Source organism: Musca autumnalis, unplaced genomic scaffold (genome assembly GCF_047663935.1).
Source record: "Musca autumnalis isolate F117 unplaced genomic scaffold, ASM4766393v1 scaffold_3, whole genome shotgun sequence".
NCBI classification, from domain to species: Eukaryota; Metazoa; Arthropoda; class Insecta; order Diptera; family Muscidae; genus Musca; species Musca autumnalis.
The window spans coordinates 31,376,160-31,394,463 of NW_027411866.1; the positions used below are offsets into that span (position 1 = coordinate 31,376,160).

The window sequence follows — 18,304 nt, forward strand, 5'->3', positions numbered from 1 at the left end:
GGTTGGACAATACATACACTACCATCGTACAAATACAGGTTAAACCAAATAAAACTCCCCACTTTGAAAAGTCGAAGAACTATGTTGAATGTGACCTTCATACTAAACATTATGCAAGGAAAACTATTTTCTGATTTTATCCTAAAAAAACTTTGCTTTAACGTACCAATCAGACAAACACGTAACTATCAGTTATTATATGTAGATTACTATCGGTCAAACTATGAAAATAATGATCCCTTACGCCGTCTGCTTTTGGAATTTAATAAATTTTGTAGTATAATAGATGTTTGTGAATCACGAGAATCAGTAAAAAGAAAAATTATAATATCCCTTAATGAATAGCTTCTGTTTTTCTCTATTTTTACTTTTTGTAAATTTGATATTTTGTATATATGCATGTACTTAGTATGTATTATAGTCTGTAAGGATTGTATTAATCTATAGACTTAAGTAAATAAATAAAAAAAAAAAAAAAAAAAAAGTGGATGATGGAAGACGTATTTGGAATGTAGAAGAAATATAATGAAAGTAGGAAATCGATCCAATATTTTGTCACTATCAAAATAGTTGATGAAGGAGTTGAATTCTGTTAGGTGTGTAATTAAGGAATGAAATCTTTATAAAGTTGGAGGTATGCAGTGGAAAAAAAAAATAAAAAGCTAACGAAAGAAGTAGATGTAAGAAGAAACTATGTGGAACATTTTCCGACACAGAATAGCTCAATGGGACTTCCTTTTCATAATCGTCTAAATGCTGCTCGAATTTAGTACGATTTTATTTGAAGTGAAGACTTAATTACTGATATTTAGCCGCCAACGCATTTACCAACGCAAAAAATATAAAGTTCTTGTCAGATAGCAAACTATTAAATTGTTGTGTTCAAAGGAGGAATGAACCACTGTGATTGCACAGTTGTTCAAAGTTCAATCAAAAAGTTTATATTTTAAGAACATCCTATGATAAATAAATATACACTGTCGACTCAACAAAGCATAACTTTATAGCCTACTTTTAGACGGCATACAAGGTGTTAATGTTGTGTTAATGTTCTAATTCAGCGTCAGGCACCATACTTTTCTATTGCATACTTTACGGGGTGTCATTGTGTGCGTGCATGCTTTTTCAATGGGTTGAATTGTGTGTGTGGAGAGAGCAACGTTAAATGAGCGCACACGAAAAACTCTGGCAACACTGAAACAAATTGGACGTATTGTTTTTGAGCGGAAAGAAAATCAAATTTTAAATTAAAATTTCATTGGAAATTTCAAACTTGTGGGCATCAGAATTGCATCATTTTGCATGAATGATGCCTGCATCTTTACCGGATATGGAGTATGACGTGGCGGAAGAGGAGGCGTCAACTTCCACCAACACTGATTTTGTTGCTCAACCATATAAAGCAACAACAATTCCCAGCAACGCAAATGAACGCAAGAGACTGCGAATTGAAAGGAAGACTTCACCATTAAACATCGGCATTTCTGAACTTAAGGAAAAGCTTGCAAATCACGATCCACAGGATAATAACAGGTTTGGTATTCTCAGCGTATTAACTGACGTTAATATACAATGTCCAACTGCTGCTAATAAAACGCAAACACAACCTATCCAACCAAATGATAAAAAGCAACCACAACCAAAAACAAAATGGTGTCCGCCCATTTTTGTATTCAATGTCAACATCAAGACACTTGTTGATACCCTTAGGGAATCTGTCCCAGAATCTGGGATAAGAGTAAAAAATGTTAATAAAAACAAAAGCAAATTGTACTTTGCAGATCCCAATGTACATTCTTCTATGATGGCCCTTTTGAGAGAGAAAGGTATCCATTCATATTCTTTCACTCCAAAAGAATTGAAACAGGTTGGCGTAATATTAAGAGGCCTGTATTCTTACAAGAACGGTGATGAAATTAAAGCCGAGCTAGACTTATTGGTCCCAGAAACTGTGGCATCAGTCAAGAATTTCATTACTCCACATTCTATAAAGAAGGGAAATGACACTGGCTTATTCTTAGTCTCCTTGCTACCAGGCAAAAAGCTTGGTGATATCTCCCATATTAAGAGAATATGGTTGCAGGATGTTTATTGGGAAAAACCCAAAAGAAGGAATAGCGAAACTCAATGCCATAGGTGCCAACGGTGGGGACATACTTCTCGCAACTGTAATTCGGCGTATAAATGCATTAAATGTGACAAACTTCACGAACCAGGGAACTGCCAGAGAGTACAATCTGACACAGAAAAACCATATTGCATAAATTGCCAAGCATTTGGACACCCTGCGAATTTTAAAGGCTGTCCAGTTTATAAAAAATACATCGCAGCTAAAAGAAGCAAAATTAGCAAGATGCAGGAAGAAAAAGCCACCGCCATCAGAAATGTTAAGGCTGTTAGTATGGCCACAACACCACATATATCTTTTGCTAGTCATTTTAGACACACTGACAACCATTCAACAATCCAAAAACCATCAATGGTGGATGATTTCTTGAAACTAGCCAATTATTTCTTGGAACCAGAAGAACTGACGCTGGAGCAAGAAATTTCTATATTCTTAGATGAATTTAAAAACATGGAAAAATCCAAAGCCAAGATAGAATTTAAGCGAATTCTAAAAAAAGTTAAGCAGCAATATGATCCATAGAATGATTAATTTATTAACCTTCAATGTCAGATCTCTTAATGATAAAAGCAGGCAAATAGATCTGCAAAAAACCCTTTCTTCCAACAACATCGATGTGGCATTCGTCCAAGAGTGTCATCTACGAAGAAACAGGAAAGTTAGAATAGATGGATACGATATTATTAATGATCTCTCACCAATTGGTGTAGCCGTTATTATAAGGAAATCCATACAGTACTCAAAAATTGTCATCAGTGATGTCGGCATAAATACATGCTTAATCCAATATGAAACTTTACAGAACGCAATTCGGAAAAAAATCGTTTTGGGATCCTTATACGTTCCTTGCAATTATCCTGCACAGCAGCTGGAAGCTGACCTTGATAAAATCTTGCAAACATGTACTAGTTACGACGGCTTCATTTTCGGTGGAGATTTAAACTCAAGGAATCCGGAATGGGGTGATTTAGCAGAGAATTCCAACGGAAAATTATTGAAATCATGGTTGCAGTCCAATATTTTAGACGTAATTAGAGTATGCGATGCGTCACCGTAGGGGATGGAAGATACCAAGGAACGGTCCTGACCGGTTTTAACATGGCAAAGCCCAGGATTTATCTTGGTCCCTCTTTCATCCCAAGTGGACACTGACCTCCCCGTGGTGTCACCTGGGGAACTGCCTTTAACACCCGTTAAAGGTAGTGAGCTAACATGTGCCGCGCGTTCACCCATAAGAACGTTAAAAACTTGGGTTTGGGCGTCGGGTTAGTAACCCTCCCCTAGAAAAAACAGCCTACTATGAAAAAACGAAAGAAAAGAAAAACAAACCCCTCTAAAGTTGACGAACCCCGCAAACGTTTTAAGGACCATGATCTGCGAATCTGCACCTGGAATGTTCGCACTCTTTATAGAGAAGGTGCAGTCTTCGCATTGGCAGACGTACTTGAAAAGTACAAGACCGATATTACTGCCATACAGGAAATACGATGGATTGGGAAAGGCGTCACAACAACACCTAAAGGTGACGCACTGTATTATAGCTGCCATGACGTAAAGCATGAGTTTGGTTGTGGATTCGTAGTTAGTCGGAGACTAAAACATCTTGTATCCAGCTTCACTCCAGTGAATGAAAGACTTGCTGCAATTCGAATAAAAGCTAAATTCTTCAACATCAGCTTTATTTGCGCTCATGCTCCCACTGAAGAAAAGGATGAACAGACCAAAGATATATTTTACGAGCGCTTAGAAGAAACATATGACCGTTGCCCTGCCCATGACATTAAAATCATTCTAGGCGATTTTAATGCCAAAATTGGAAAGGAGAATATCTTTGGCCCAACAGTCGGGAAATTCAGTCTTCACAGTGAAACATCTGACAATGGTATGAGACTGATAGACTTTGCAGCTGCAAAAAACATGGTAGTTAGCAGTACCAGATTTAATCATCTCGATATTCATAAGGGCACCTGGCTGTCTCCAGATCAGAAAACAAGAAACCAAATTGATCATGTTGTGATAGATGGAAGACATTCATCGAGCGTGTTGGATGTACGATCGTTCCGAGGCGCAAACATTGATTCGGACCACTACCTTGTTGCAGCAAAGGTACGCACCCGCTTAAACGTAGCAAACAAAGTACGAACAGACACACGCAAAATCCATACTTGGATACCAGAGACCTCCACCAAGGAATCCATGGTATGATGAGGAGTGTCGTGCTGCCACCGAAGAGAAAAATGCGGCATATAAGGCTACTTTACAATCCGTAGCAACGCGTAGCGCACGAGAGAGATACAGGGAGAAAAGGAGAGAGGAGAAACGTCTTTTCCGCAGGAAAAAGAGAAAGATGGAAAAGCGGGAGTGTGAAAAAATCGAGATGTACAGGAGCCAGAATGAAGTCCGAAAATTCTACCAAAGAGTCAAGCATCAAACTGATGGCTTTGGTACAGGCACATCCTCCTGTAGAGACCAGCAAGGTAATTTGGTAACTGATACAGATAGTGTACTCAGGATATGGAAAGAACATTTTTCAAATCTGTTGGTATCCAATAGCAGCGAAGACGACGAAGATACCACAGTCCCAATCCCAGAAGATGGTATTGAATGTATACCGCCCAGCCAAGATGAGGTAAAGACAGCAATAAATCGGCTGAAGAATAATAAGGCAGCAGGGGCCGATGGCTTACCAGCCGAGCTGTTCAAAACCGGAGGCGACACGCTGATAAGGTGTATTCATCAGCTAGTTAGCACCATCTGGCAGGAAGAACGAGTACCCGACGATTGGAACCTGAGTATCCTGTGCCCCGTCCACAAGAAGGGAGATAAGACTGTATGCTCTAACTATAGGGGCATAAGTCTACTCCCTATTGCCTACAAGATCGTGTCAGGGATATTGTGCGAACGACTAAAGCCAATGGTCAACGAGATTATTGGACCATACCAATGCGGCTTTAGACCTGGCAAGTCCACCATTGACCAGATATTTACCCTGCGGCAAATCCTGGAGAAGACCCAAGAGATGCAGATCGACACCTACCACCTTTTTGTCGATTATAAAGCAGCCTTCGACAGTCCGCTGCGCTCAAAGGTATTCCAAGCCATGTCTGAATTTGGTATTCCCGCAAAGCTCATCCGGCTTTGTAAAATGACTTTAACTGACACGAGGTCCTCAGTTAAAATAGGAAAGAACCTCTCCGAAGAGTTTGGTACCAAAAGAGGTTTCAGACAAGGAGACAGCCTTTCGTGTGACCTCTTCAACATCCTGCTAGAAAAGGTTATACGAGAGGCAAACGTCAAAAGAAGTGGCACAATCTACACCAATAGTCACATGTTACTTGCTTATGCTGATGATATAGACATCATGGGTCGATCAGTAAAAGAAGTAACTGATACCTTTATAAAAGTCGAAGGAGAATCTGCTAAAGTGGGTCTGGCGGTAAACGGTGAGAAGACCAAGTTGATGGTGTCGACGCGCAATGCGTCCATTGAGCTCGGACCGACTGTGGAAGTTGGTTCCTATAATATTGAGGTAGTAAAAGACTTCGTCTACCTCGGCACCTCCGTCAACACAACAAACGACATCAGTTGTGAAATAAAAAGAAGAATTGTATTGGCCAACAGATGCTACTTTGGATTAAGTAAGCAGTTTAAAAACAAAGCCACATCTCGTCAAACAAAAATAACGCTCTACAAAACACTGATACTACCCGTGCTGATGTATGGCTCCGAAGTCTGGGTACTTGCGCAAGCAGACATGGCAGTGCTTGGTGTGTTTGAGAGAAAAATTCTTCGAAAGATCTACGGACCAATCTGCGTTGACGGTGAATATCGACGTCGCATGAACCACGAGCTGTATCTGCTATACAACGACATCAATATTGTTAAACGTATCGAGATGCAGCGATTGCGTTGGCTAGGCCATATCAAAAGAATGAGCGATGATGAACCCACTAAAAAGGCGTATGAATACATGCCACATGGCGGTGCACGCAGAATTGGCAGGCCAAGGAATAGATGGCGCAAACAAGTGGATGATGAGATGACAAGGCGCGGTATTCCAGAGAGCAAAGCAACAAATAGAGAGGAATGGAGATCTCTTCTTAGTTCGGCCTATAGAACAAATGTTCTGTAATGGGCCAGCTAAGTAAGTAAGTAAGTAAGTAAGATGCGTCACCATCTTATCCTAATGGACCATCTTATTTGGATCATTTCCTTATCAGCTCCAAGTTAATCGACAATACCACATCAAACTTTTCAATTTCGTCTTTACCTTCATTCTCCGATCATTTCCCGCTGAAGTTATCAATTAAAATGGATTGTTCTGATTTAATTTTGAATGCTCCTCCAACATATATCTCCTACAAAAATACAAACTGGGAGAACTTTTGCATTGATTTTGAAAACGCATCTCAGCATATATTACCTTTATCAGATACTAATCTCAATAACGACGAAATAGATGGTTTAATTGATTCTTTTAACAGCTGCTTCAACTCTATTCATGATGTACACTCGCAGAAAATCATCATCAACAATGGTCTGTTTCCTCTCTCGGAAAGGTCAAAACGACTATACAAAGTGAAATATCAATGGCAAAAAGAGTTAAAGAAGATATTTCATCGAACGGGAAATAGAATGAGCAGTGAGTATCGTATATTATCCAAACAAATACAGCTTCTAAAAGTTATTATAAAAGAATCCATTAATATTGAGCAAGCGAATATATTCAATAATCGTCTACAAAATATCAAACCAGGCCCGTCAGCTTTTAAGGAGATTTATAAGTTCAGTGGTAGAAAGAAATCCCCTTTCTGTCAGCAATTACAAGTCAATGATAGTATTGTTTCCAACAATTCCGAAATTGCTAACCATTTCCATCAATACTACTCAACTTCTTTTCAAGAAACCATTCCAGAATTTCCAGTTGATGTTCTACAATCTAGAATTTCGTCATGCCTCACATCCACAGCTCCATGCATCTATTCTTTCGACAGTCAATTCAATTCAATTTGTAATCCAGATGATTATCATTTCACTAATCCTGAAAAAATTAAAGAGATTATTCAAAAGGTCAACAATAAAAAATCAAGCGGCGTTGATGGAATCTCAAATTTTGATATACGCAAATTCCCTGAAACTGCTCTGCGAATTATAACATGCATTTGCAACAATTCCATCAACAATGGTTACTTTCCCAAAATATGGAAGCTAGCGAAAATAGTTCCAATTCAAAAGAAGTCCAATAGCGAAACCGTTGCCGACTATCGCCCGATTTCACTTTTATCAAATCTTGGCAAGATCCTGGAACATGTGCTGAAAGAAAAAATGGAAAATGATTTCATTACAAATCCAATATCTAACTTTCAATTTGGTTTCCAACGAAGGCATTCAACACATCACGCTCTTTTAAAGTTTCATAACGACATTACAACAAATTTGATGAATCAAATTTGCACTGTAGCCATATCGTTAGATATAGAAAAGGCATTTGACTCCGTCTGCCACAAAGGAATCGTATATAAACTGATTGATTTGGGCGTGTATCCCTTCTTAATTAAAATAATGTACAGTTACCTGTCCGATCGCAAATTCTTCGTTCAAATTAAAAACGAAAAATCAATTCAAGGAACAGTCAACAGCGGTGTTCCTCAAGGAAGCGTTTTAGCACCTTTTCTCTTCAACATCTTCTTAAACGACTTTCCTCACTCCACGATGTACTCAAAAGCAATTCTTTATGCCGACGATTGCCTTATTTATGCTCATAGTGGTTCCCCAGAGCAAGCCCTACGTTACGCTGAGGAGCATCTACACGTAATTCATCAATATTATAAAAAGTGGGGCATAAAAATTAATCCAGCTAAGTCTCAGGCCATCTGCATAAGGAACGCCTCGGGGAAGTGTCCAAAACAAGTGGTCCCTCAAAGCAAATTGCTACGATCAGCACTAGATGGGGTTGAAATTCCCTTTAATTCAACAATGAAATATCTCGGAGTCACTTTTAATAAGCTACTTAAATTTAACTCACACGCGAGATCTACAATAGAAAGAGCGAAAAAAATTGCTGGATCGTTTGCATATTTATTTAACAGCAAATACTTACCACAGAAGACAAAACTCCTTCTCTACAAGGTTGCCATTCGATCAGTACTGTTGTACGGATTTCCAATTTGGTTTTCCATCTCACCATCTGTCATGAAAGAGTTGGAGATCTTCGAACGGAAAATTCTACGAAAATGTGTAAATAGGAAATATGAAAATCCCACTAAAATGTTTTCTAATACTTACATCTACGACACCTCAGGAGTGGAACCACTGTGTCAATATGCTCTCAACCTCCAAAAGCGATTCGTTGAAAAACTTCCAACTCATGATAATGTGCTGATGAATGAAATTTATGACAAAGATAAAAACACTTCGTGGTCATCAACTCGGTATTTGTCCACAATTGGTATCTTGAATGAAATCATTGAGGCCGTTCCAGGCAACACAACACCACAGTTTTACACCAAAACAAGCCCGGGCACCCATAGAGGGTAAAATGCAATACTAGAATAAGTTAAATTTTTTTTTTACACTTATAATTGTCTCTGCAAAAGAGAATTCGATTCAACTGTGATATCTTATATAGTAATACAACTAGTTTAATTATTTATTATTTCATTTATTTGGAATATTCGTTTTTCCTGTGTTAAATAATTAATTCACATATTTATTATTTTATATGCACTTAGTCGTAATTGACCATTCACTGTTTTGATGTTACATGTACCTTTGTTTTGTTTATATTCGTAAACGCTCTGTTTGCCAATTCAAAACAGACACACTCGTATTGTTTTTGTTATTTAGTTTTAAGAGAATATTTATTTTGGCAGACGTCAAATGCTCTGTCAGCAACTGTCCAGGCCGTGAGCAAGCCTTCTCACTTTACCTTTTATGTTTTCATGCATATGTATCTTCATATTATTGTTTGCAAGTAGCATCTCACATTACAAACGTGTTAGAATAAGACAACCATAGTTCTAAATTAAGCTAATCATTCCCAGTACATTTCTTGTGTCATCGAAAAAAAATAAGTCTCAATAAACTGATTACTTACTTACTTACTATGAGCGCACACGGTCGCCTAATCGCCTGACGCTGTTCTAATTACAATAATGAACTGGAGATCTATAGGAGCATGTTATCAAACATGTACTTGGTAGCGGTTTTAGCCAATGTCATGGAGACAGGAATTTTGCCAGTTAGCCTGAAAATATGTATTTCATTTAATGAGTTGTGCTAAACCCAAAAACACCACTATGAGACAATAATGAAAATCCAGCCCCCCAGTTTGCAATTTGCGTAGCAAACTCCCAATTGAAATCGACACGACTACGAATTGTAAGAAGAGAAAAAAGCACAACAGTAGTCTGTCGCATAACCACGTTCCAACTGTCCCTGAAACAATGTAAACCCATTGTTTGTACATCTGTTATAAATAGATCCGGCATTTTCCGATTTAGTTTGCAAATATGTTTGAACAATGTTGAGCTCTTGTCAATTTAAATTCGTTGTTAAAAAATTTCCACAGAACTTTTGGAATACAAATGTGGTAAATTTGAAAAATGGACACTCATAATTTGTTGGTGTTTGCAAAATATGGCTGAATTTGAAATGTTGCATACTTTGCACGGTGCTCTTGAATCAAATTTAAATGGAAGGTGCTTACACCTGGGAAGTTTTTGCGGATTCTGAAACTACAATGTTCATAGATGAGAAAAATCAAAAAACTAAAAAAATCGCCGGAGCGCTTTTTAAATAAATCGCGATTCAAGTTGACATTTTTAAGGGTTGTTTAGGTTTTTGCGATTTTGCTTGGAAACCGCAAGCCCTATCAAAATGGGCATAAAGAAAATGTTGTAGCTATCAAAATTCTCTACAAGATTGACCTTAATGATATTTTCGTAGGTTTTACAACTTTTGAGATATAGAAGTTGATATTGGGACAATTCAAATTCAATTCAATTCTGTATCGTCTACTTTTAAAACAATGTCATGACTGCAATTTTCCAACTTAAACTTATATATCTAAAAAAATGGTACAACCTAGGAAAAACTACATAAGCCAGTCTTGTAGAGAATTTTCATAGCTGTGTGATTTTCTCAGGTCCCACGCCGATAAGACTTGCCGTATTCGAGCAAAATCGCGAAACCCTATCAAAAAAACCTTAAAATGTAAACTGAGGTTCTCTATCTTAAAAATGGTACAGCCTATGAACAAATCATAAACCTCAATCCTGTAGAGAATTTTCACAGCTACAACATTTTCTTTAGCTACATATCGATTGGACTTGCGGTTTCCAAGCAAAATCGTGAAAACCAAAAAAAAGCACCTAAAAATGTGAATTTTGACTGCGATTTATTTAAAAATCCCTACAGCGATTTTTTCTTGTTTTTGGATTTTTCTCATCTATGAACATTGCTGTTTCAGAATTCACAAAAACTTCCCCTGTGTAAGCGGTTTTCATTAAAAGGGGGCGATACAGTCAGTGCATTGTCCCAATTTGAACTTCAATATCTCAAAAATGGTAAAACCTAGGAAAATACCGTAAGGGTCAATCTTGTAGAGAATTTTCATAGCTACAACATTTTCTTCAATCTCATTTTGATAGGACTTGCGGTTTCTAAGAAAAATCTTGAAAACCTACACCAACCCTAAAAATGTCAACTTGAATCGCGATTTATTTAAAAAGCGCTCCGGCGATTTTTTTAGTTTTTTGATTTTTGTCATCTATGAACATTGTAGTTTCAGAATCCACAAAGAATTCCCAGGTGTAAGCACCTTCCTGATTCAAGAGCACCGTGTTTGTTGTTGTAGCTTTTAAATAAACCACGTACCAGCCAGAATCTAATGAAATAAGATCTCAAATGAAATGAAAGTATTTTTAAGCGTTAAATATATACTTTGGAATGGTCATATAAAAACATGTCCTATCTTAAACTTTTTCCGGTTTGTCCAAGCCCTCCAGGACAGAATAAGCTGCATTATAAACCTCTATAGCCGCTTTAAAGGAAGTGTTTTTTTTAAAGTCTAATTTAAAATCAATATCAAACCACTCTGAACCAATTTGTCATCAAATCGCGGCATTTCAGAGCATATTAGGAAATTTTGACAATATTGCAATTTTGTTCTTTTATAAACTCGCGAATTTTATGTTTATATTTATTGTACCTATCGGACAAGAGAATATGGTGTCATTTGCAACAAATTCGCAAAAGTTACAGACCGTTTTTAATGTATTTGCCTGTGAGAATTGTATTTATTTTCTATAAATATTTATTCAAACAAAGCGAATTTAAAATTTTAAGTAGAAAAAATATCAAAAGGGTTTTAGTAATAGCAGTCGGTGCGGAAACTTTTTTCGCCGAAACCATTTAGAAACGCGTTTTCGTTTTTAGAACAAAATTCACCACACGGTACTGGTGTGGTATTTTTTTGGATGTAGCCCTACTGTCCATGCGTCTTGAAAGAGAATTTATAGACGATTTATGGATTATATCGGATTATATCGGTCCACTCCTATGGGTACCTCCAACACAAAATTTAATTTTTTTACACAAGTCATAAAATTTTTTGCAACAAGTTGTGCTCGCGGCATTTTACGACGGCAAAGTTTTTCTTCCGGGGGCAAGTCCATACTTCCTAAAATACTGTCCCAAGAGCTTTTAACAGCCATGCCAAATCAAATGACTGCTGAGCACAAAAACTTACGAATGGAGTATCCGATTTCGCCGAAACTTGGTTCATTGTGAAATTTCTTCAAAACGTTCATCAAGTTCCATGAAAGTCTATATTGGAAAACATATATGGGTACACTTCCATAACAGAAGTTCACCATTTTTGCTTAATGCGGTTTAAGGACTGTTCGACTTTTTACCTATAGTAGTCTCGTGCCCCTGCTTACAATGATATAATGTGTTTCGTGGGCACGTCTATGCTCCCTGAAATAATAATCCAAAAACTCTAAAAAATCCACTCTAATCAACTCATCTGATGGGCACGATAACTATCGAAGAGAGTGAGTCCAACCATTTCGCATCGTATCACACTTAAATCTAGATATACAGGATTATTATATTTATATACCATTTCCGTCTGAAATGCCTTCGGAGATTCATAAATGTATATATGGGGATTTCTGAGTGAAATCGGACAATTTTTAAAAAGTGTTTTTTGATTTCTTTGTTTTTTGCTGTGGTGACGCTGCTCATCAGCAAGACATTTAAGTATATTTTCATATTTTTCTTACTTACGGGTCCAGAGATATCGCGACAAGAAAAAGTCGAATTTAATATTGCTTTAAATTAAAATTTACATTTTTTAACATTTGTTATTTTGCTTTATTAAGGAAATTATCTTAAACATCTTAAAAAATCGTAAAAACCGCGTCATTTTCGTAATTGTACCATTAATAGTGGGTATTCCTGAATGAACCTTTTTTGTGACCGCAATACGTTTAGCCATTGTATCTTTCAAATTTAATCCTCTTTTGTGGTAAGTAATAATCTTCTGAAGAAAATGTCACTTTAATATTTGGTAGATTATTCGACTCTGATGCCCAGTCATATAATTCTCGGGCTGTATTTATTTGATCACATATTTAGTTAGTTTATTATTCAGCTGGTACAATAATTGCTAATCCAATGTCAAAATCGAAAAATATCTCCGTTTTTAGGATGTTTAAGATAAATTCCTAAATAAAAAACAAAACAAATGGTAAAAATGCAATTATTTATTTTTTGTTAAAATAAGAAATATTTCACACTAGTATAAAGGATAAATTGTATTGACAAATTTAAAAAAAAAACAAGTAAGAAAAGTCTATAGTCGGACGGAGCCGACCATGGGATACCCTATACCACTATCCCTGGACAATCGCTCTTATCAAATATCAGAGATGTAATGTATAATACTTATGACCAAAACCAAAAAGTTATCTAGCATGACAAAGACATTTTTGTAGCAGGAAAGGACAATTTAGTTCACACAACAAAAATGTAATGAGACACACTTATGTAGTACTACTACATCCGTTGTTTAACCGCTACGTTATTGAAATTTTTACCAATTTCACACAAAAGTTTCAGTCCATTTAACCCGCTAAGTATTATCTGATCTTCACGTTGGTTTGTACGCTTCTTCTTCATCATAAACTCAAACTTTGTTTAAAATTATATATTATGCAGCAGGCCCGTTATCTAGCAAACACTCTATTGCAATTTACATCAGAGGAAAGGTCGGTAGTTTTTCCCATATGTAGGCTACTTTCGAAATATATATGTCCTCAAGGAATTAAAATATCGACCAAAAATAAAATTTTTATATTTTTCATACAAAAGTAATGTTCCATTTCACCCGCTTAAGAATATCAGATCATCATTCAAAATTGTAGGCATCTTTTTCGACCTATACTCTTACCCGATGCAAAATTTCGTGACTATTGATGTATAATTGCGACTTCTAGCGAGTTTATTATTACACTACAAACAAATAACGGAATATATTAGGCTGTAATTCTGTTATCTGATCATGCACACCAACATAATTGGCATCAATTGAAAGGTCAAGCGTTTCACTTTCAAGTATATCTCACTTGTCCGGAATGTCACTTCCAGGAATTAGGATATAAGCTGTATATTAAAAATTTTCACAATTTTCACACAAAAGTTTTGGTCCATTTAACCCTCTAAATATAATCCGATCGCCATCTCAAATTGCAAGCTTCTCCTTTGTGATATACTCTTACCTTATTTAAAATTACGCGTTGATCGGACTATTATTGAGACCTACAGAGCCGCTAGAAAATTGGATAAATATTATGTTTTTGGTCCATTTCACCCGCTAAATATTTCACTATCATCACCAATAAGAATAGGGATCTATTCTGATCTGAACCCGACCTCCATACAAAATTTGCTGACGATCGGTCTATAATTGCGGCCTGGAGCGTGTTTAAAATTTATAATGGACATACGGACGGACGGACGGACAGACACACATCTCAAAATCGCTTTATCTCGTCGAGATATAATGATTGATATACCACATTGGGGGTCTCCGACGAATATTTCGCGGTGTTACATGAATTTCTACCAAAACAAACTTATAATACCCTTTTCCACATTGTGGTATAGGGTATAATAAGAACAAAATAGTAATCATTCGAATCCCACAACCGAATAGGACTTAAAATTTTTGTAACTGATCGTTGTTTAATACTTCAAGAAAATCGAAGAGTAAAATCATTGTTAAAAATTGATTTTAAATATTAAATCGCGAAAATTTCATCCAAGCTCGCTGTGGAAATTTTTTCTGTTTTGTATTAAATAGCTGGTAAAACAACAAAAACAAAAAAAGGTTATTGCAAATTTGGCCAATATTAAAGAAATTAAAAGAAATTATAAAATATGAAAACATACTAAAGTTTTTTTGCTGATGACCATCATAACCACAGCAAAACATAAAGGAAATAAAAAAACACTTTTTGAAAAAGTATCCCATCTCACTCAAAAATCCCCATATACATATGTATTCTGGATCAGCATAAGATTCAAAGTCGAAATTGCCATGTCCGTCCGAGTGTCTGTTGAGGTCAAGATACAGCTCTAAATATTTTATATTACTGCGGGGACCTTTGTTTCGTCCCACGTTTCTTTTTTTGGGTCTACAACATTTTCACTACTGGTCCACATTTTGAAATGGCCCCCTCCCGATTTTCGGTACTTTAAAAGTGTTAGCCTCATTATCACACCGAAATGGCTGAAGCCTTTTTTGCGATCAAAAAACTTTCTAGCAGAAAACATCGATATTTCAGGCATTATCCTAAAAATTGTTTATATAGTCTTCCTTGGGAATATGAAACATTCTTGCTGAGAATTGTCGGTATAGGTCCATGTTTTGATATAGCCACCATAGAACCTGTCTCCCGATTTGTCGGTATTTTAAAGGTTTAAGCCACATTATCTAACCGAAATGGCTGGCATTTGATATTGAGTTTTCATTGGGGATAAAAATCATTCATGTTTTGAATGACCGTTACAGATCCACGATTTGATACAGGCCATATTGACTACTTCGTAGTCACGTTATTCAACCGAAATGGCTGACATTTTGTGTTTAGTTTCTGATAGCGGGTGCTCAGTTTGGAGGGAGACCGCCCAATTTGAAATCTATTAAAAGTTTTTTTCTACTGAAGTGACTATTTTTCGTATTGGTGAATCATATGTGGATGAGTTTTTACCTATGATTAGATACAATTTTAATTAACAAAAAAAAAAAAAAAAAAAAAAAACATTGTTCCACAACATCCCATACGGGGCAAGGGAGACTTCTCTCACATATATTAGCTCAATGATATGGGACCTACTGTTTATCGCCGAGTCCGAACGGCGTGTCTAAAGACACCACTTGTAGAGATGTTTTACAAGGCTGCAATACTCAGGAAATGTCGCCAACATTACTGAGGGGTATTTTGCCACCGTTGAAAAATGTTTGATGTTGCCTGGCCGGGGAATCGAACCACCGACCTTCGGCGTGCAAGGCGGGCGTGCATACCATTGCTCCACGGTGGCACCCACAATTTTAATTTTAAGGTGATTTAATAAAGAAAAACTCGCGCACAAAGTCATTTCGAAATTGTTTCTATGTGAGCCTTCTTGACAAATTTTGTCATTTTTTATCCTATATAATTTTATTTCATATACCATATCAATTAAAATTGGTTGGAATGGGACCTTTTGCAATATTTGAATGGAATAAAAGTTATTATAGTCAATAATAGGCAAAAGGAAATAAGTTTTTTCAATAAAAAATCATTTCTGTATTTTCTTAAAAGAAATCAAAATGGTTTGTGTGTGACCTTTTTTAATACTTAAATAGAATAAGCGGTATTTTAGCTATTTACATGCAAAATTTCCGCTACAATAAATAATTTTTTGAGAAATAAGGTCAAAAAATCATAACCCTAATTTATACCTCCATAATTAGCATATACCATCTTATTTTCTTTATTTTGAACGGGACATAGTAGTTGTAATGTTTATAGAGTTCAAGGCCGTTCCAATTCTACTTAGAAAAATGTAAAATCTCTTTTCGATATATCAAATTTTATTTCTCGATTACTATCAACTTCACGCAACAACATTATACCAAATGGAACCATAAGCGTATAATTATTATCTATTGTCGTTAGTAATACGACATCAATACGCGCTATGAACAATATTAGCAACTTTCTTTTTTTATTTGAAAATTTTGCCTATTAGGGCGAAGATCATTTTTATATTAATTTTAAAAATTTCTCGTTGGAATGGAGCTTAATGACCATTTATTTTTGCAAGTGAAAAAGGAAAGCCGAGTCTCTCGTTGGCAAAATAGAACTAAATTTTATTTAAATCTGCGTTTCTTCATCTTCCAAATTAACTTCTATTTATTTAAAAAAAAATTAATCTAAGCATGGCCTAACACACACTAAAATGCTCTTACATTTGTACCCAAATTTAAATTTTTTCTACTTCGAATTTTCTTTAAATTGCAAATTATCTGTTTTTGAGGTTAAAGTCACCAAGTTGGTTGTTTTTGTTCCCTTTTATGTGTGTGTGCGTATGTGCCCACCTTAGCACATAATCATCCTTTCCAAACACCTCTTCTATCTCATGGACAAGCTTTTATACGGCAAAGGCCAACAACATACAAAGCTGTGACAAAGGTATCACTTTGATGTCTAAGCTTTATCATCGCCAACGTCATCATCCGCTATGCCAAGTGATTCACCTTGTTGAGTTTTTCTATTTACATCGGATACGGTTTTTACAAATGCTACTCCACTTAAAAGAGGATTTTACACAGACATTGAATTAACATTGGCAGGTAAAGTGTGCCAGAGAATTGGAGAAAGTGGCAGCAACTAGAAAACAATGAAGTGGTAAACTTCAGCTAATGAAAATTGATTGACTTTAATGCAGTTGATTAAGTGATGGAATTTACATTTGTAGGTGAGGAAGTTGCTCCAGAGTTCGTTTATTAATTGGCATATTAGATAATTGTGATTTGCTGCCATAGACGATTGCTGCGTTTGATTGAGGATAATGACTTATTTCGAATAATAGATGATATAAGATTGATAGAAATAGAATTAAAATATGTTCATGACGCTCAGGTAAGTTTTTAATACTGACTTTGTGCCCAACACTTTTCACTTGAATGTATATTTCCTTTCTGTCTCAGTTCGTGTTATGGTGACACGAGAAACAAATGTGATTGTACACAAGATTTTCATATTTGTGTGTGTGGGTTTTTTTGCAAAAGGTTTTATCCTTCACTTCCCCCTGTTTCTCCTTGTAGGAAACATCAAGAAGTTCCTGAAATAAAAATTCTAGTCTAGTCGATCATACAGAATGTGGCTTTGGGTCTCATTTTTTCGGAAACCCGGATAAGAAACAAAGAAAACGGTACGTCATGTGACAAATATTAAAAAAAAGAACAACAACCTTAAACAAGTACCGATATTTTTTGTTGGTTGGAAAAAAAGTTGTTGTCCTCTTTCTTTCTGCCTAGAATTGTTCTACAAACAAATAGGGAAATGAATAATAAATTGTATAAAGGAGGATTTGAATGGTGGTTATGGCGCAACCAGAAGCAATAGAAATATTTGAGGCATAACATACAAGCGAATATTCTTGGGATAATCTGCCATATCACATTGCCTTCTCTCCTTCGTATGTTCTAAATACAAAAGGTCTGGCTAGAATATTCCAACAATATCTGCTTGAGTATGGTGTATTCGTAGACGAAACCTAAAAATTGTTTTGTTTTAGTTTATGTTAATCCTGTTGTTTGCTTTGTTTTTAAGTTCCATAAAATTTTTTTTAAGTTCCATAAAAATTTCAAAAAAGTAAGTGTTAAAAACAATAAACATTTTAGGTATAACATGTAGGTTATAAGGAAACAAAAACAAAAAACGACATTTTGACATGAATTCTATTGGTAACAAAGTTGGTAAATTATGTTGTGGAAATTGTTTTTATTTATGTTTTTGTATAATTGAAGAAAAAACAAGTAAGCAAAGGCTATAGTCGGACGGGGCCGACCATGTGATACCCTACACCACAACCTGTAGGAATTAGCTAAGTGCAACC

At 36.0% G+C, this 18,304-nt stretch overlaps 1 protein-coding gene and 1 long non-coding RNA gene across 5 annotated transcripts in view; one reads left to right on the forward strand and one right to left on the reverse strand.

Moving 5' to 3' along the window:
• Positions 1-18,304, forward strand: part of LOC141397630 (uncharacterized) — a 436,048-nt gene that overhangs the window by 129,586 nt on the left and 288,158 nt on the right. The window lies entirely within an intron of this gene.
• Positions 6,299-9,075, reverse strand: LOC141396458 (uncharacterized). Of its 3 annotated transcripts, none has more exons than XR_012411164.1 (3): positions 7,703-9,075; positions 6,882-7,441; positions 6,299-6,805 (listed from the first exon to the last, which is right to left on the reverse strand). It is a non-coding gene; the product is annotated as an uncharacterized lncRNA (long non-coding RNA). The 3 variants fall into 3 exon arrangements; XR_012411165.1 differs by having other exon boundaries at positions 6,299-6,486; positions 6,552-7,441; XR_012411163.1 differs by having other exon boundaries at positions 6,299-6,501; positions 6,552-7,441.